Raw genomic sequence first — 20,672 nt, 5'->3', positions numbered from 1 at the left:
ACTGCCACAGAGTAGTGGCTTACTGTTGCCTCAAAGGACAAGAAAATGGAAGAAACAATATATGCATTTATGCACTATAAAACCTTGTCAGAGTGCTCTCAATCAAGTAAAATGAATGAATCCATTGAAAGCATATGCATTTTCCCCATGAAAAAAATATGCAAAAATCCACCCCCTACTCATCAGTTACTCCTTTCAAGAATGAGTTACTACGGTTTTTCACCAGGAGCAGTTAAATGCTTCCGGTCTTACCTTAGTGGACAAGTGCAACTGGTGATGCTTCCCTCAAGAGCTACATCAACTTCCCTTACAATACCCTCAGGGGTTGTGCAAGGATGCATTCGAGGCACTTTTCCTTAGTCCCTCCTCACAACCTACCCTTTCATGTACAACAGACTGTACCTCATTGTTATGCTGATGACACACAACTGATGATGCCGAATGACCCCAAAAATGCAAAACAAACAATTGATCTCCTGAACCGTGACCTTGATACTACATATACTGTAAATGGTTTAACCTAATGGTCAGTAAGTGCTGCTTTACATTATTTTGTTCTAGCGCTGCCTTAAATAAAATTCAAATAAATGCATTATCAATTAATATTAATGATGTGTGCGTCCCACACTGCACAACAGTTAAGAATATAGGCATGATATTTAATCAGAAACTTGATTGGCTAAACCACGTAACATCTCAAAGTTATGGTATACTTAGATCACTCTGGAAATTGTAGATTTCATGGCGACGTGATTTGAACAAGTTTTCTCAGGTTTCCAGACAGGTTAAGTCGATGTTGGCTTCCAATGTTTCAAGTGCATACATTTCTCTCATCATCAGGGAATATTATTGATGGTTGGCTTCCAACGTTTCAAGCACATACCAAGTTTTGTAAAGCTTTGTGTATAAATTTGCCGTTAAAACTGATTTTTGTCACTTTATTTGTTCTTGCTCAAGGGATAGTCTTATGTAGCTAATAGTATCTACCATGAGTTTATTTGCCATACGTTATTGCATTTTCTTTTATGAAAAAGGCACATGACCCCCTAATTCCCACTGAGTATGTTTTCCAATGGTTTTTTTTACGGTAAGTAAACACCATGACTGATTTTGTGCATTACCATGTATCTAGTTTCTATGTTTGTATTTAAATTTCAGTGTTTGTTCCATATTTAAGTGTTAAAAATTTAATCTTATCATTGTTTGTAGTGTTTAGTTGGAATTAAGATACTGCATCAGTTGATTGGTTGCAATAAATGTATTTATTTCTGGTGTCCCTACTGAAAATTCTGCCTACTGTTTACAGTAGATCAATAAGTGTTTCTAAACACTTACTGTTTTCAGTTGATGAACTGTACTGCTAATGTTTTCTACTCAGTGATGTATCAGCCATCCCCACAACTCCTGCAATGAGGGGGCTCCCGAGGTGTAGAAGCCACACCATGTTCTCTCTCTCTCTGTCTGCCCCTGAATTTTTATGTAATCCCAGAAATTGTGTCGCTTATTAAAAAAAATGTTTTATGAAATAGAAATCTGGTTTCCAGTAACATATAATGCAACGATGTGTACAATAATAAGCAGGGGCGTACTTGCGTAGCCAGAAAGCCCCAACTTGACATATGGGTCCCCTCCGAAAGGCATAATTGGCCTCTCGATGGTCCAGTTGTAGCATCGTTGCCTTGTAATCAAGGGGTTCCAAGTTCGATACCCGGTGGAGGCACATAGTGGTTCGGATCCCACTTTAAACTGTAGGTCGTCCCAATTAGCCTTATTGTGCAGTGGACATAAAACACCAAATCAATCAAAAAATACCGAAAGGCATAATTAACTTACTTGCTTGAAGATGGCCATAGGAAATAGCAGAAAATCCCTCATCTCCTGCCTTTATCGCTACATTGTTTGTCATAAATGTATATAGTGTGCCAATTGTCTACAGCTATGAATTCTGTAGAAAGATTCAGTTGCTCAATGAGTCGATTCCCTAATGCTACATAATAAATAATTAGACTTGATAATTCACAAACTTATAGTAATTTTACATGTGATATTGAAAATGTAACTTCCCACCAAATATTTTCAAGTGGACCCCCAAGCCTTTTCATGTTCAAATAACAGCTGAGATAAATTTACCACATTGTCAACACCTCTTACGTGTTACTTCAAAGGTGCCCAAAAACTTAGTAGGAGGGGCAATTTTCTCTAATTTGCTCTAAGTGCCAGTACATCCACTTCTGTCCCATAGGGTATACATCGTATGAGTTAAATGTCACCATTATTTGAGTGGATTTTTTGAAGTTCATTTTTCTTCCATATTTAAATTTTGTCGACATTTCAGTCGAACTTGTTCTTTTCCAGTACATTATGGTTCTGAGATCTACAGTGGTCAAAATGTAAATTCCTAGTCATGAATATGCTTGCTCGAGTTTGGTCATACAAGGGAGGATCCTTGTATGGATCAACATGGAGGCGATGATGTGAGTGAGGGATGATTATGCAAATTATTCTAGGTGGAGGAGATGCTTTATGAACATTTTCTTATCTGGGGGATTACATCCCCTGTGTTCCTCCCCCTACACACATTGAGCATTGAAGATCTATTAATAAAACAGGTCTTGTTTCATGAAGAAGTGGCATCGTTAAAATTATGATTAATAACATCGAGATCCACTAACATTAAAATTAACCACCACACTGTGTGGCAACAACCTTTTGGTGTCAAGTCCTTCCGATCAGCTTTTCATTGAGTTACATATTTTCAGTTAATAGAGTCCCATCACCGCTCTATTACCTGTGTTTATTAAGACTAGAGTCTGTGTTATTTCCTTTAAATTCCCATTGACCTTGTGATGCAGGGGTTATCACCTGACAATCTAGAGATCCAGTTCAACTCCCAAAACTGAAGGCAAATGTACGTGACTCTTCTGTTGAATCTTGGTCTGGTGCAGCCAGGGATGGCTATTGAGGCTGAAGGCTCACCCACTTTAAAGTTCAAAAGAGGAGTGCATACTATCCTTTGAACAAATTACTCCCAACAGTATCTTTTCAAATATCTGTGTAAGAATTATTATATGCAACCCATTCTTTAAAAAATATATAGAGCAAGAAAAGACAAAAGATCATGCACTACATACTTGAAACCTGCCCCCTCCCCTCCAAGAAAGAATCCTGGCTGTGCCACTGCACTGAAGTAAAATAAAATATTTCCAATTTCTTCTTCCAGTTATTTGTCAGACGTTTGAATATAAGTCGATAACAAAACATGGGAAAGTAGAGTATTGGGGTGAAAGTTAATTTCTCACACAACTGGATGGTGGAGGGGTATGTATGTCTATCTCCCTCTGGCATTATCAATGGCGTATGCATTTTAATATCCTCAATAATTTTTTCACTAAGGGCCCCCAAAATTTTACTTGTGGGTGACGGGTCATGGAAAACTGCCCTTCATCATTGTTTCTACTGTTTTTAATAGCCCAACTGTGTCTACTGTTTTCAGTGTCTGTACTGCTAACATTTTCTACTGTTTTAGTAGCCCAACTGTGTCTATTGTTTTCAGTAGCTGAACTGTACTGCTAATGTTTTCTACGTGTTTTTGGTAGTCCAACTGTGTATACTGTCTTATGTAGCTGAACTGTACTCTTAATGTTTTCAGTAACATAGTTGTTCAACTAGCATATTTTATTGTGTTCAGTATATTGCTATGTGAAAACAGTACTATTATCAGTAATAAGAAAAAAAATCTTATCTATATAACTGATAATGCAATGCAAAAATTGTGTAAACAACTGAAATTGCAAAGACACCAGCCATTGACTTTACTTACTGCCACCACCACTGTCATCTTCTATCTCTGCATATGTGTGTAGCCATTTGCCACATGCTAAATGTCCTCCCTTGCACATGTGTGTCATCCATTTACGTTTCAACACTTTACACAGCTGCTACAGATACTACACGCATGCGGCGAAGCGATGGCTGTTGCTTTACCCATTTTGCTGCTCACGTCTGCCGGGAGTACGAAATCTCTTACACTCAGGTCTTGCTGCGTTGTAAATTATGGGAAACTCGTTGATGAAAATTTACATTAACATTTTTAAATAAATGGTTCGTTGAAATATGTTTTAGCCAATCTAATTTACAATTCTTACAATTTACATTGTTCTTTTTACAGTCAAAATTCCTTCCCAATAACTACACTGGTTTCTTTTAGAACGACTAGCAACTAACTAACATATAGTTGCATGGGCAATAAATAATTACAATACTTAGACATTTTATTATTATTATTATTAATTATTATTAAAATTTGTTAATTCTAACTCAGTTAATCATTACCATTCTGATTTGGTGCAACAAACATCTATTCTTAAAAGTGCAATTGACTTCTGTCAGCATGTGTGGGACTATCACTGATTCTAACATTTATTTTGTCTACATTAACATCCCATTTGTAACACACCTTACATATCTCAGAACAAGGGGAGGGGGGGATTAAATAAAGTAAATGCCAGAAGTTCTGGCACTTTTACTCAGTATATATATACTGTGTATGAACATATGTTCCAGTACCTTTCCATGGCACACACGTGACAGTACGAGGATCGAATCTTGTTTATATACCTTCCAAACAGTCAGGGACTGGGTTTAGACAGCTAGTGCTTGTGTACCTTTCACTCAGCACAAGGCTGGGATGGAACCTGGGTTTGGATACCTTCCTGCAACCTTATCTGGGTTCAAACCAGGCTGTTAGAGTTTGAGGTGGATCTCTCAGCCTGGGCTGAGGAGCCACCCTCGATGTGTTCTATTCAGTGCCCACCAACCAACTGGCAGTGTGGCTGGCTGGCTGATTTTTCTTGAGTTTCAATTGTTGAAGTGTAGTTTCCATGACTTCGATCTGCCTTGTTGAGTTGGTTTGCTTATTGCTGGTGGTAATGTCTGTGTTAGGCTCCTGCAACTGTCACTTGGAGTCCGATCTGAGGTGGTGATTCTAAGTAGAACTGGTGTGTGATCCTTAAAAAGACTGACTTGAGTTGGTGGTCCTTAGAAGGACCTGCTGGTATGTTGTCCTTAGAAGGGCCAACTTTTGTTTGCTATGACAATTTCTAATTTTGTTGTCTGTGGTTTCTGGTCTGTTCTCTGCTTAGAAGATTCCTTCTAATGATGCAATGTTGGTGAATATGGTTTCTATGCTGATACATAGTTTGTTGGTGTTCTCTTCTTTTTGCTGAAGTTTCTCTTTGGCTGTGACTCAGTTGTTAGCATATGCAGACGATGTAGACTTACTGGGGGATGATGTGAATACAATAAAGAATAATGCTAAAATATTTTTCAAAACTGCTAAAGAGATAGGTTTGGAAGTTAACAAAGAGAAAACTAAATATATGCTTACAGGCCGAAACCAAGTGTTAGTTAATAATCAAAATCTAATTATTGATAACAACTTGTTTGAACCTGTTTCCAAATTCAAATACTTAGGAGTAATATTAACAAATGAAAATTATATTAAAGAGGAAATAAAAAGTAGGCTTAATTCAGGAAATGCATGTTACTTCTCTCTTCATAAACTTTTGTCTTCTCGTTTAATATCTAAGAAACTAAAAGTTAAAATATACAAAACAGTAATTTTGCCTGTGGTATTATATGGATGTGAAACTTGGTCCCTTACATTGAAAGAGGAACACAAATTGAGAGTATTTGAAAATAAGATCCTTAGGAAAATCTTTGGACCTAAAAGGGATGAGGAGACAGGTGAGTGGAGAAGGTTACATAATTTAGAACTACATAATTTGTATTCATGTCCAGATATTATTAGAATAATTAAATCAAGAAGACTTAGGTGGGCAGGCCATGTGGCATGAATGGGGGAGGAAAGAGGAGTTTACAGGATTCTTGTTGGGAAACCTGATGGTAAGAGACCAGTAGGAAGGCCAAGACGAAGATGGAGGGACAACGTTGAGATGGACCTAAGGGAAATCGGTAGGGATGGAAAAGAGTATATAGAACTTGCTCAAGATAGGGAAAGATGGAAGGCCTGTGTTGCTGCAGCCATGAACCTTTGGGTTTAAGAAGGCTAGGGAGTTCTCTTTGGCTGTTTTGATGTGGGTTTGGAGTCTTTTGTCCTGAAGATCACTTCTTATCCAATGGATGGTCTCGTCTGTTTCTTCTTGGTCTTTGCTTGGAGCTTGTAGTTTCTTGCTGTATTTCTGTGCTGCCACTGCAGGTGTTTCTTGTTGTGTTACTTCTGGTTGCTTTCCTTGAGATTCTTTCTTCTCCATTGTTTTGGCAGAGGTGTTCTGTCTCTTCTGTTGGACTGACAGGAACATTCTGCAGCCTCTATAATTAGCTGGATGGTTTTCCCCACAGTTGCAGCACTTGGCAGGGAGTTGTCAGTCCTGCTTCTGGCATTCGGACATGAGGTGGCTTGCCACACATTTCACACATCATGGCGAGGCCCTGCATTGCTCCTGGGAGTGTCTGATCTGCTGACATCTATGGCATTGCAAAATTACTGGAGACCTGTGTGCTTCCACCTGGATCTTGTAGTGGAGCAGGTATTGGTGGTTATAGATGTTCCCTTTTGTTTCACATCTTCTCAGTGCTACCAAGAAGAGTGACATTGGTGTCCTGATGTTGGTCTTAGGATCTCTTTTCTTCATTTGATGGACCTGTAGTACCTCATATTGTTCTTCAAGTCCAGCCTTGATGTCATCTGTTGGCATGTCTATGAGTAATTTTCATAGGATGACTTTGACTGGTCGTTCTCGTTGTGGCTTCTCTGTTGCATAGCTAAGCGCTTGTTCTTTGCAATAGTTGATTAGCTTGTCATAGGCTTGTCTGGAGTTTAGTTGAAGTCTCATCCCCTCGTAGAGCAGTTGTACTTTTGTCTTGATTTCCAATGGTTTTCATAAGTGGCTGAATTGTAGATATAGACAGCTAGTGGCTTTTTTGTCTTGTTGTCTTTGGAGCCTTCTTCATCTTCGGAAAGGGGTTGGAAGGTGTTTGATGTATTGTTGGGTTTAATGTTCTGGGTTGTTTGGTTGTGTGCATGGTTTTTTTTTTGGGGGGGGGGGGGGGTAGGTGTAGGGTTTGTTGTACATGCCTTCTTTATCCGAGGTGTTGCAGGGATATTCCTCTTTCTGCTGCTATTCTCCTCTGGAGTGTCTTGATAGTGTTGACCTTCCATGAACTGTAGGTTGGCTGTCCAGTCTGATTCTTTGGAGAGGGGAGCTGGTGGTTTCTGAAGCTCTTCTTGGCTCTTCTGTTTACTAGTAAGTAGGTGGCGATTCTTGGAACTATTTAGACTTACTAGGGTTGCACTGACCAGCTGCGTACAGTATAAACTTCTATCGAGGTGCATTTAGCAGCATATATAAAAACTCAGTGCTTCAGGTATTAACAATACTTTGGATGAACACCAAGTGCATTTACAACACTGCCCTCCCCTTGAGGATTTTTTTTAAAATTAAAATTGAACTGCACTTTAAGGCAAAATATATTTTTATCTTTCTATTTTCTCTTTGGAATTATTTCTAAACTTGTAACAACCAACATACTTTTAATCTATGAAGCTGCTTGTTATGCCCCAATTAAATTAATATTTTCTGATAACTAGGCTCCAAGTACACTTTACCAAGAACCTTAATTTCCTTTTTCTTTTGGCCAAAACTCCCTTTACACAACTCTTTCTTACATAAAACAACTCGGAAAGAAAGAGAACACAAAAGTACATAGGCAGGTTGGATACAGTTTTATCTAGTACAATAAAATATATACATTAATCTCATTCCCTCTCAATTTATACTCAAGTTTATTTCTGGGGTTACAATAAAATGGGAACATTTCTAGCTTCCCTTACCTTGGAGCCTCTTGCTCTGTCCTTTTCATCTCGGCCTTTGTGCATATGCAGGGAGGTATCTTAACCTTATTTATATATAACTCGAGCTCCATTTAAGGATATTTTGCTTGCACTTTACTGTCCCACTAGCCCTTCTTTTGGTTCTTATTTTGTTTGTACATAACGTTTTAGCAATTGAAGGAGTTATAATGACCAATGAACTTGCGCCATTCATGTAACAACTGCCCTAACAATCAAGATTCTTATTTCTAAAGTTTCCATACCTATATGAAAAGGAGCAAATTTTAGTGTAAGGGACTTTATTTACTCTCTAAGCTACACTTCTTACAAGTTTCTATTGCAATATTAACATTTTTAACTCAAACTTGCCATATGTTATGAAAATATTTTCTCCATCAAGATCCTAGAGTATAACACTAGGGAAAAAGTTATTTTCAAAAATTATGAAAATGAAACATTATTTGAGTTTTTACATAAAAATTCTTCATTTCAATGCACTAACTTCTGTTCTCGGAGGAATTTTGTCAATGGAAAATATCTAAGCACCCTCACTCTGTTCTTCTGTAAGAACTTTTCCACTTCTCGAAATTTAACGTCCTCACCTTGGAACAGTTCTACCAATCTTCATTCCAATTCTGCCCTTCTTTCCTCTTTGTCTTTGGCTGGAATATCAGGTTTTGTGAAGTTTCTTCTTGGTTCCCAGGCACGGTAGCTCCTCTCTAAGTCAGCTATCCTTCAGAAGTATTTGGTTTTCAGTTTTTAAGGTACTCAGTTTCTTAACCAATGCATTATTTTCATCTTCCTTTTGTGAAGTTGCCGACTTTCTCAGTTTAGTCTGATTCTTCTACTTTGAGGGTACTTTGGAAGGGGGAATGTTTGCAGAGCCAGCACGACTCTCACTTGCCTGTTTATTTTTTTTTTTTTTTTTGGCCTCTATCTGACTGTGGTTTGAAGCTGACTCAAGTCGTGGGTTGCACCATTGTAGTAGCCACTCCAATTGGTTTAACAATTGGCTCAGAGCATGCCTTCAGAAGCGTAGAGTTACATTTAGGCATGAAAGGATAACTGTCTTTAGGCTGGACAGATCCCAAGGTATGAAGAAAGGGGCTCCTGTGAACTTCTGATGGAGGGTACTTCTCAAATCTCTCTTCCAAGAAGGGAAGGCTATTATTATATCCTCTTTTATAGGATCTCAGGTAAGAAGTCTCGGGTCACTCGGTACTGGTAGGTTATTGGCTACTGTAGTTGCACTTCCAGGCTGTTCACAAGAAACACTAGATGTACTGGGAGGTGAATCATCCATCGAGCTAAATTCTAACTCTGGGTGAGTTGAAGAATAACCAAGCATGAACAGGTGTTCTGGGGTTACCAGCCAGGTTAAATCGGTGTTAGCTTCCAATGTTTCGAACACATACATTTCTCTCATCTTCAGGGATTGTAAAAATAGAGACTAGTGTAGGGTTATATATTCTGTGTGATCAAAAGTATTTGGACACACCACGAAACGTGTGTTTATGATAGAGGGTGACACAGTACTGCCATCTACCATGTTGAACACATGGTCAGCGATCTCAGTAGTCTGCAGACAGCACAAGACAGCAATATAGGATGGTCTGAGGAACTCACGGACTTTTAACTTGGTCAGGTGCCACTTGTGTAAGAAGTCTGTTCACCCTCCTAAACATACCTAGGTCCACTGTTTCTGATGTTATAGTGAAGTGGAAATGTGAAGGGACGTGTATAACCTGAAAGCTTGCAGGCTGATTTCCCATGTTGACCTCCAGAGACCGTCGAGTGTTGAAGAGGGCCATACAGTGTAACAGTCAATCATCCATCGCCACCATCACACAGAAATTCCAAACTGCATCAGAATCTACTCCAAGCACCATGACTGTTCCGTGCGAGGTGCGACAACTTGGTTTCCATGGCTAAGCAGCTGCCCATAAGCCAAATATCATGCAGTCAAATGCCAAACGCCGCCTCTCGTGGTGCAGGGAGCATCGAAACTGGACCATAGAACAGTGGAAAACCGTTGTGTGAAGTGATGAATCATGGTACACAATGTGGCGATCTGATGGTAGGGTGTGGGGGTGAGAAATGCCTGGTGAGCGACATCTACCAGCCTGTATAGTGGTGACAGTGAAATTTGGGCATGGTGGGATTGCAGTGTGGTCATGCTTCCCCTGGAAGGGGCTTGGCGACCTTGTTGCTTTCCATGGCAATGTCACGGCATAAGCTTACATTGACATTTTAACCGCTTTCATGCTGCCTACCACTGAACACCAGTTCAGAGATGACCATTGTGTCTTTTAACACGACCGAGCACCCATCCATATTGCAGGGCTTGTGGTGGGAGTGGTTTGACGACAACAATGTCCACTAATGAACTGGCCTGTGCAGAGTCCTGATTTGAATCCAATAGAACATCTCTGGGATGTTTTGGAACGCCGACTTCATGCTAGACCAAACCGACCTACATCAATACCTCTTCTCATTTCGGCTCTTCACAAGGAATGGGCTGCCATTCCCCAGGAAACCTTCTGCCACCTGATTGAAAGTATGTCTGTGAGAGTGAAGGCTGTCATCAAGGATAAGGTGGTCTGTATTGATTGCCACTGTTCCCGATGGAGAGTGGCCCAGACTTGTACTTTATTATCAGGTGGGTGTCCGGATAATTCTGATCAAATAGAGTATATGACTATGATGAGGTGGAGCTTGGATGCTGTCTTCCTATTGGCTCACTCTGGATCCTGGTGTTCTCATTGGCTGGTGTCATGTTTTTACTGAGGAGTGGGTTCCAGGCATGGCTGAGTTGGAGTCCCACAACCCTGTTCTGTTGAGTTTGGTGCTTTCCGGTGAAATGTCTATGGCTTCCTTTATGCATCAAGCCCAGTAACTGACACATTTGGCTATTATTTTGGTGTCTGCAAATAAAATCCTGTGTTCCACAAGGCCTGACTTTTCTGGTTGGAATAATCTGATGTTCTGCTGATGTTCACTATATTGCAGTTCAATGGTGCATCCTGTTTGGCCTATATGGTGTCCCACACTCACATGGTATACAGTATACTCCTGGAATGCAGAATTACAGGTCATCTTTGACTGAATGGAGTAGGTCCTTGATTTTCAGTGGTGGCCTGTGATTGCTGTTCACGTTGTGCCTGGCTAGATTTCTGCTCAACTTCCCGGATGTGTGTCCAATGAATGGTAAAACTATTACAGTGGGACATTCCTGTCCTGTGTTGCTACTTGTAGAGAGGCTGTGCGGTGCAGAATCAGTCCTTGTAAGGGCCTCGTCCTCATGTTTGGCTTCTTTGGGCTGTGAAGAATTGGCCTTTCCAAGGGCCACACTGTTGTCCGTTGTTGGTCTTTGCTGAGATGAAACTGCCTTGTTGATCACCCTGTTGATATCTCTAATGTTGTATCCATTCTGCTGTAGCGTGCTTCTGAGTGAATTCTGATTGTAGATTCTCCTGATCCAAAATGGTTAACTGCTCTGTGGGCTAGAGTGTTCAGAATGGCTAAATGCTGTGCTTTGTGATGGAAGCTATTGGCATTTAGGTACAGGTCGGTGTGCATGGGTTTTCTATACACTATGTCCGAGGGTGCCATCTGGTTTGCAATGGATTAGGATGCCCAGGAATAGGAGGCAACCATCTTCTTCTGTCTCCATGGTGAACTGGATGTTTGGATCCAGGAAAATATGTAATGCCATTCGTCCATGTGGCCAAATGACGAATGTGTCATCCACATACCTATAGAAACAGGAAGGTTGGTTAGGAGCATCTTTCAGTGCTTCGTGTTCAAAATGTTCCATGTAGAAATTCATGACTGCTGGTGAGAGTGGTAAACCCATGGCAACTCTGTCTGTTTGTTCGTAATATTTCTCGTTGTAGAGGAAATATGTGAAGTTAGCATGTGGCGGTAGAGATTAAATATGGCTGGTGGAAAGTGGCTTCCTAGAAGTTGCAATGTGTCTTTTGCTGTGACTTTAGTGAACAGGGAAACTACATCAAAACTGATGAAAATGTCGGTTTGGGAGACCTTGAGTTTCTTGATGGGATGTTCACATTGTCGAACTAGAGTTTGAAGCAGGGATGTAAGGTATTTGGTGATTCTGTAGGTTGGACTGGCTATAGCACAGACAATGGGTCTCAGGGGGACACCCACTTTGTGGATTTTTGGTAAGCCGTACAGTCTGGGAGGCTGTCTGCCATGCGCTGTCAGGTATTTGCGAATCTCTTCAATTAAGCTGGATTTCTTGAGAAAGTGGTATGTTTTCTGCTCCACTGATGCTGTGGGGTCCCTCGGTAGTTCTCTGTATCACTAGTCACAGAAGTTCTGCTATCTTCTCCCGGTAGGCATGCGTTGGTAGTAACACTGTTGCATTCCCTTTGTCTGATGGTAGAATCGTGATGCCAGGGTCTGAACGAAGTGATTTCAGGGCTGCTCGTTCTTCTCTGGTGATGTTGGATTTTGGTAGGACTCCTCTACTTAGGGTTCTGCTGGCTTCATGATTAATTTTGTCTTTGGTGTCTAGAGGGAGACTGTTCAATGCTGGAGATGATGTTCTCGGTGGGTAAGGTTGAGGTGTTGCCTCAAAATTAGTCGTTTCTTCAGCATGGATGTTTCAGCATCGTCGAGTTGCTCGTTGGTGAGATTAATGATGACTTTCTCAGCATCCAACTCTGGTTTACTGGGTATTGAAGTCTGTAGTTTTGTGAACTTCTTGACTTGCTTGGTGGTGTGCTTCTGTCAGAGTCTTTCTGCTTGGCTTAATGTCACGATGTCAACCCATTCCCAGTCAGAAGGTGAGATCTGTGAAGAGATTTTGAGGTGCAATGAGAGTAGGGCGTGATCAATGCAATCCAGCTGCTGATGGATGCAATGTATCCTTTCCTTCACCAAGGAAAGGCTGGTGCATTTAAGAATCTTGTTTATGGTTGGAGAGGAAAGCTGGTAGTGAAATTTTGTGCATTTTGGTGTTATGCCTTGGTCTCTGCATCTCTATAGGAAGGCCAAACTGGTATTGAAGATGGTGAATCCTGCAAAGTTTCTCATCCCCATAAAGGAATCGCAAATAGCAATTCTAGCTTTCCTGGTGACGTGATTCAAACAGGTGTTCTTGGGTTACCAGCCAGGTTAAATCTATGTTTCGAGCACATACAAATTCCGACCTTAGATCACCCACTCTGGGTTTCCCACGGGGTAGTCAGACTAGAATCATATCAGGCTAGAATTTCACGAGAAATGCAGTGGTGAAGGTTCCTTCAATCTATCTTTAATCAGGAAAAAGTTATGACTGTGTGATTGTAACAAATGTATCATTTTCCAGGTGTGAGAAAACAATGTCATATATACACATCACGCCCTTCTCATTTAAAAATTTTGACTTGAATTCAATATGACGGATGGCTGCTTGGAACACACCAATGTGGTTCCCCCTATACCACGTTTGTTACAACCTGTCCCGGTTCCCGCGCTAGTTGCTCCCTGGCTTTTCTCGGTGCTGGGGAAAGTCAAAGCCAGGCAGCCAATTAAAATACGCAACGTGGCAACAGAGTCTACGTAAGCGCCTCCCTTATGGCTTCTATTCGCTCCTCGCTGCCCAGCAGACGATTTTTTCCTCCTTTCTCATTGGCACCGAAACTGTCGAGCACTCCCTAGCGCGTGAAACGGGACAGGTTCTAACAAACGCGGTATAAGCCTAACCTTTTTCTATCATGATTAAATGTACCCATCCAAACTCCTTTACTTTTTATAGGGGGTGTTAAGAGACTTTTGAATCACACTCTAGCCCCTTATACGTAGCCCCGAGGGGTCCAAAAAAATGTACTCACTGTTTGTAATGCAATAATTTCGAAACAAACAGACTTACACGTACTAATCTCATGTGGACGTGTAGTGTAACTGTTTAATTTGTCGCGGGTAGGTGGCGCTGGCAATTTGCGCCGCGCATGCGCGAGTGTTGGGGCGATCACGCCAGTACAGCGGAAGACAGTCGAGTAGCAACAATGGCTGTCGTACGGTTATCATTTGTGGAACGCAAGGCTGCATTGAAATGGTTCTGGAAGTACGAGAACATTCAAGAGGTCCAACGGCAGTGGCAGAATGAGTTTGGAACACGGCCTCCAACACGTCGAACAATAGCCCGCACTCGTGATAAGTTCGAATCCGACGGAACTGTTCATGATGTGCACAAGGCAAGATCCGGCTGACCACGAACAGCTACAAGTCCAGAGTCCAGTGCTGCGGTGTTGCAACATTTCACCCGATCACCGCAAAAATCAGTGAACCAGGGAGCGCGCAAAAGTGGGGTGAGCCGGTCTAGCGTAAGATGCATTCTGAAGGGTGCACAGTGGAAAGTGTACATTCCAAGACTGCTACACGCGATCAACGAGGACGATCCGGATCGTAGGGTCGAATAGGTACTGCTAATGGTTTGAGGTATGCCTAGGCCCTTCATGGGCTGTTGCGCAACGGATTATTATTATTATTATAATGGTTTGAGCACATGGTTCGCGAGGATGGGAATTTGCAGGGACAGTTGTGTGGTCTAACAAGGCGCCATTCAAACTTAACGGTACTGTGAACCGCCACAATTGTGTCTACTGGTCGCCCGTGAATCCTCACGTGTATGTGGAGAAGGCAGTGAATCTACCGGGGCTTAACGTGTGGTGTGGTCTGTCATCGCGTGGTTTGATTGGTCCCTTCTTCTTCGAGGGTACCGTAACCGGTGAGGTGTATCTTGAAATGCTTCAGTCAAGGATTTTGCCTGCCATCCGAACCCTGTTTGGCGATGAAATGTTTTACCTGCAGCAAGATGGAGCCCCGCCTCACTACCTTCCCGATGTCAGGTCGTACCTGGAAGACACTCTACCCGGACGGTGGATAGGTCGACGCGGTGCTATTGAGTACCCACCTCGGTCCCCTGATTTGACACCACTGGACTTCTACTTGTGGGGGGCCATCAAGGATGACGTGTATCGACAAGAACCAACTACACTCAACGAGCTACGTGAAAAAATAATAGCATCATGTGCTGCCATTACACCAGACACAGACGGCCGTAGTACGGTCTGCAGTTCGGCGCCATCGGAGTTGTTTAGAAGTTGCTGGTGGTCATTTTGAACATCTAACATAACTCTCTCTCTCAATGCCAAAAATTGTACCCGAAGTCAATTTTGTCAGAAGATATGGACTATCAAACGGTGAGTACATTTTTTTGGACCCCCCGTATATGACCATGTCAACATAAGATCAAAAATTACACTCACATATACAATATATATATGTGTATGTATCAGTGGCGTATATTGGGGTAAGAACCTGGGCTATCGCACCATATCATAGTGTTTGAATGGGCAAAAAATTGCTGGTGGGGGTGTTTTTGTTTTTTTAACTCATTTGGGGTGGCGGGTTGAAGTGATGTGACTCTGTGATTAAAAATATATACCTCATAAATAAAACATGGAAATATACACTGTCAGTAAGGAAAGGATTTCAAGAATTTCATTTTTATTTGCATAAATGAGAGGCCCATATTATTTTTTTTTTACCTATATACGAGAATAAAAATTTCAACCTACCTATTTTCACGATTTTAAGTTCGGGTACTCCTTGTTGGCGCAGTAATAACGTCGTTGCCTTGAAACTAAGGGGTCCCGGGTTCGATGCATGGTGGTTTAGATACCACTTTAACTGTAGGTCCGATCCCCATTAGCTTATCTGTTCATAAAGTGGACATACAAGAAAAATCCACAACGATTTGGAGCTTATTGTAATTCGTAAGCCGAAAAGACAGCTTGTTAATTATGTCCCTCATTTCAGTTCACTACACAGCACATATCATTCACAAAAATACAATCTACTCACTACTGTATTCACATGCTGCCTCTAAATAAATTCCACGCACCAAAACCACTCGACGCGATCTAGACTAGAATTGGTCCTTGTCATTTCGGTAAACCATTCCCGCTCAGCCAACAATTTTCTACTCCCCACCGTATCTCTAGTTGTTTGAAGGTCAACGACCTCTTTTTCAACTCCTCTGCAAGCGTTCGATTATGTTCTTTTCCCGGTCACATGACATTTTCCCCTTCCCCGCAATAATTTGGCTTCAAAATTCCCCATTCCTGGGAAGATTATGTGCTGGGAAAAATTGGTTTGCAACATTGACCCAGACTGTTAAGGAAGTTCAGAGGTTTTTTTCCCCGCCATATGCAACCCTGTTCTCTCTCCTGTAACAGTTTGACTCCACAATTCCCCGATCCTGGGGAAATTACATGGTGGGAAAAATTGGTTTGCAACATTGATCGGAGCCCTGTCAAGCTTACCCGTCACCCCCGTGGAGTTGCCCGCCAGCTGGGCCAGTCCTCTCGCGAATTCAAAGAAATCGGGCAATGTTTCCAACTTCTAAGAAATAGGTTCATCTTCTTATTGAAATGAAAAATTTTATGCTCATTTTTTGATAGATATTGTTTTCTGTATTTTATTCCCCGAGTCTGGGCTTCGCAGATAGCCTAGATAGCTCCGAATATACGCTATGTATGTATCTATATATACCGGGTGGTCCAAAAGTCCCGGAACGGTCATATATCGTGAGAAATACACATCGAATCGGAAAACGAAAAAATACGAGTTTAATAAGTGAAAGCTATTCAATGATAATCGCACTTGATTTCCCGCCCACTGGGGGGAACTGTGAAATTTTAAATGGAAACCCCCATTTTGTATTGTAGGATCGGAAAGAGGACCTGATTCCGAGTCCAACGAGTTATCAGTCATCCTCCTAACTCAATTAGGAACGGAGATATGGCGATTTCAAATTTTTGCCAATAATAATAATAATAATCTGCAATCGCTTTCACTCTAGCTCAATTAGGGGCTTTGGGCTTTGAATTTTTTGGGGGGTTTTATGAAATTTTCACTTTTTTATTATTATTTTTTTAAATTTATTCTTCAATTTTGTAAGTTAATCAAATGAATCACGTTTGTGTTTTGGACAAATAACAATACGTATATGTTAAAAGTACTTCAGGCAATCTTTTGCCCCAGAAATCTAGCAACGATTCTGCTGCGAAGTGGATTCTCCTATTTACATAATATTAATTAACTCAAGCCATTGAGTGGCAGAATGGACATCAGTTGCAGAAAAACTCTGATGTTGGAGAAAAAATCAAAGTTTTTCTTATCCTTCTGCTCAGTGGTGGCGGAAAGGGATCACAGACCTTGCGGTTGGAGAGCTAAATGCCCCTTATATGGTTGGTTTTGTATTGCAGTCATCGAGGAACCTTTCTTCCACAATGGAAAGCGTATAGAAAATTCCCCTCTATTCTAATTATGTGAAACATTTGTGACAGAGCCGAGGCGAAAAGGTCGGGACATGAATTAAAAGGAATGGACTGTCCCGACTAAATCGGAACGTCTGATAGCCTTGCATCAATGGTTATAGAACTAAAATAGCCCAGTATTGCAGACTGCAGACTTCATAGGCCTTCCTCTGTTCAGAAACAACCTATTCATTTGTGCAAGGATAAAATCGAAATTCACGCAATATTTGAAAGACCATCAACGTAATTTTTGTAGGTTTTTATAGGTTCAAATTTTAAAAAAAAATCATGGCTCGAGGGGGGGGCATGGCCCTCCTGCCCCCCCTTGCGTACGTCCTGATTCCAGACATCCAAAAGGCTTCGACCGCGAGTTTGGAGGCAATTGCGAAACAGGAGTACCAAGACTGCTTCACAAAGTTCAACAACCGCTTCAGTGCATGTATTGACTCACAAGGTGTCTATTTTGAATAAACATTATTGTTTACTACCAGTCCACAACGTCTTGTCTTTCATTTCTCATTAGTCACCTTTCTCGGTCGGTAACGCGTCTGACTACCATGCTTAAGGTCCCGCGTTCGATCCCCGGCCGGTTCAAATCCGGGAACTTTTCTAACGGTGGAAGCGGCCCCGGCGCCCACCCAGCGTCGAATGACGTGGGTACCTGGGGGAAATCCTGGGGGGTAAAGGCGATCAGGGGCGTGATGCTGATCACATCACCCACACTCATGACCGGATCAAGAAAGTGTAGGGAGTTACCCCCACACCCCCTATACGCCTTCATGGCGTGGTGCTAAGCACAGGGGAGTACTTTACCTTTTCCACTGGACGGACTGTTGTGTGTGTGTAAAAGTAGAGGGGGGGTCTTTGGTAATATTTGGTGGAGGGGGCAAGATTTGTTGATCCAGTACTGGATTTACGCACAGTTTTAACATTTGCTTTAGTAAATTGTATTTGAGTTCATTGATTCTCCCTTGTAAATATGATTGAATTAAGCTGTATCCCTAGACATATCACGAGTCTCCGTGGCGGAGTGGTTAGCACAGCATTTGAAGACGCCAGTGACTGGGTTCGAATCCCAAGCTGAGCATGGGTGTGCGAGTGTCTCTTCATCAATTTCATTGTATCATCGCGATTAACCAAGAGTGACCAAAACGCGAAATAAAATTAACCAAATCAATCAATCAAACCTAGACATATCAAGAAGCATAGTATTTGCCATTTCATTCATTTCTAAATTATTTTTTTACATGTTACATTAGCTAATAATCAGCTGTATTTACTTATATTTTTTTCCAAAATCCATGTTGGATCTTGTTTTATTTATTTATTATTCTTTTTTCCAGAAATGAAGTTTTTTGGATATTTTTTGTGAATGTAGACGCCAGCATTAAAGGCCTGCGAATGGGGTGTGCAGGACAAGATCCCATGTGCCGGGATTAGGAAAGAAAATCCGGTGATCTAGTCGGTATGGCTTCTGTCTGACCGTGATGCAGGAGACCAGGGTTCGATTCCCGGTGGGTAATCAAAGGTCGGTATTTTTCTGGCCTTGTCCCCGCATAAAGCGGCTCTGTGGCTCACCCAGCCTCAAATCAATGGGTACCTGCGGGCAACCCTGCATGGCAAAGGCGGGCGGAGCGTGGTGCTGAGCACATCACCTCCAAAATGGCCGAGATCACGACTGCGTAGGGCTCTACCAGGCACGTAGCCAGGGGGAGGGTTCGGGGCTAAAGCACCCCGAAATGCAACAAATATTTAATTTAAACCGTGTATAATAATAATAATAATAATAAAACATTCTTTATTAAGCGGGCGAGGCTGCTCTGCCACCTAACCTAGTGGTAATTAATTTTACTTAACAGGATTAAACATATTGTATAAAAAAAGTTGTAATATACTGAGAAATTCATCTTCAGGGCTTCTTCTACCCCCACGTTTTCGCCCTTGGATGGAGGCTGCTGAGGGCCCCCCCCTAAATAAAATGCTGGCTACATGTGGGCTACCGCCACATCCCCTAGTGCCTTCATGGCACGTTGCTATTTTCACGGGGAACTTTACCGATTCCGACTTCGGGAAATGGTTCCAAGCTCCTGTCGTTAATTCTCGCTCTTTTTCTGTATTATCATTGTGTGAAACGTATCAGAAATGGCCAGTTTTTTCCCTCCAGAAATGTAAAAGCAATCACTTAAGGGGACAATTCCCAACTTTTGTAAAAGTTGAATTTATGGTAATAAATAAACCAATCAATTACGAACATTTTCCGAGAATGGCGAATTTTTTCCCGACTAACATGGGAAATGTTCGGGACGAGACACACATAACTGTTCATAAATATATGTAATTTAACAATGCTTTACGAGTAGTGACTGGAATCGCACTCAACTTTCCATGCCCAGTCACATTCCATGTAATTTCACTGGTTTCGTTACTATCTGTTAAGCGTAGTGCTTGGCAGCACTGCGGTTACCTAGCAACGCGCTTATTGACTGACGTCACTCCGTGTAGAAATTCTTCTGTCAAACTGGCGGTAATGTTGAGGATATTCATCAGTTTTACAAAGATGTAAGTATATAATTTCATACTAATTACGTTCAAAATGTTATTAGAAAGGAAGAAGAGATATTTTTAATGGTGATGTAACATTTTCTTTGCACTGTAGTTTGCAAGAAGTACTAGAAATTTCGAATTGAAAATAGGGTTTTGCGAACTGGAAGCGAAGAAGCTCATATTTTTATTTAATGCGCATAATTTTATAACATGTGTTTGAGATATTCCTTTTTATTATTTTTTTGTGATTTTTAGTGTTTCGTATCGTCAATACTTAACTTTTACGTGTAATCTGTGGTTTAATTATGCGAATTTTGAGCTCCTATTTTGAAGTCTTGTTTGAGGCTACTCAGAAGTTGCGATATTTTGTATTTTGTTAGTAGAATCAAAGCGTGAATTTCTTATCAATCGAATAACAAATGCTGTTTGTAAAGAGGTTGCTGTGCAAAATCCAAAAGCTTATGTGGAGATCGATATCTTTACTTGATATTCTGCTTAGTGTTAAATATTAATTCCTTTCATCAATACATTTATTTATTCGACGTAGCTAATGAATGCATGGAAAATATTTGCTGGGATGTGTTTGTTTTGTACAAGGGTTTATGCAGAATTTTCCATCGGGTGTGCGAGTTTGTATTTAGGAGTGTGTACATTTAAATTTAGAGCCAGAATGACCATACATTGAGCTTTTTGTGGACATGCGTAAATCACTGGCTTTGTATCAGCCTTTTAACTGTTCTTGTCGCCCCTTGTACTTACCCTTTTCCCAACATTTCCTACAAGGTTTTGTCATGTGTGGTTTATTTCGATAACTGTTACTCAATTTACTCTTAGATTATGCTTTTTCTTGCAGCATTTTCATAATAAATTATTGCCTATACCTTAAGTCCATCCATATGTTGTATGAGTAAATATAAGTTTTCTTTGATACTGGTAGCACTTAA

The 20,672-nt window shown here is 41.1% G+C and overlaps 1 protein-coding gene across 2 annotated transcripts in view; it reads left to right on the top strand.

Annotated features, from left to right (window-relative positions):
* LOC145984303 (uncharacterized) overlaps nt 1–20,672 on the top strand; it is a 141,833-nt gene that overhangs the window by 16,602 nt on the left and 104,559 nt on the right. Inside the window, exon 1 of one of the 2 annotated variants that reach the window (XM_083117952.1) lies at nt 19,692–19,743. The exons of the other annotated variant lie outside the window; for it this stretch is intronic. The gene's annotated coding sequence lies outside the window, so the exon portion shown is untranslated. Of the gene's footprint in view, nt 1–19,691; nt 19,744–20,672 lie in introns of those variants that run through there. 2 annotated transcript variants of the gene reach the window in all.

This window comes from Lepisma saccharinum, chromosome 2, assembly GCF_977018435.1.
Source record: "Lepisma saccharinum chromosome 2, izLepSacc3.1, whole genome shotgun sequence".
Taxonomy (NCBI): Eukaryota; Metazoa; Arthropoda; class Insecta; order Zygentoma; family Lepismatidae; genus Lepisma; species Lepisma saccharinum.
This window is presented reverse-complemented; position numbering and strand designations above follow the sequence as displayed.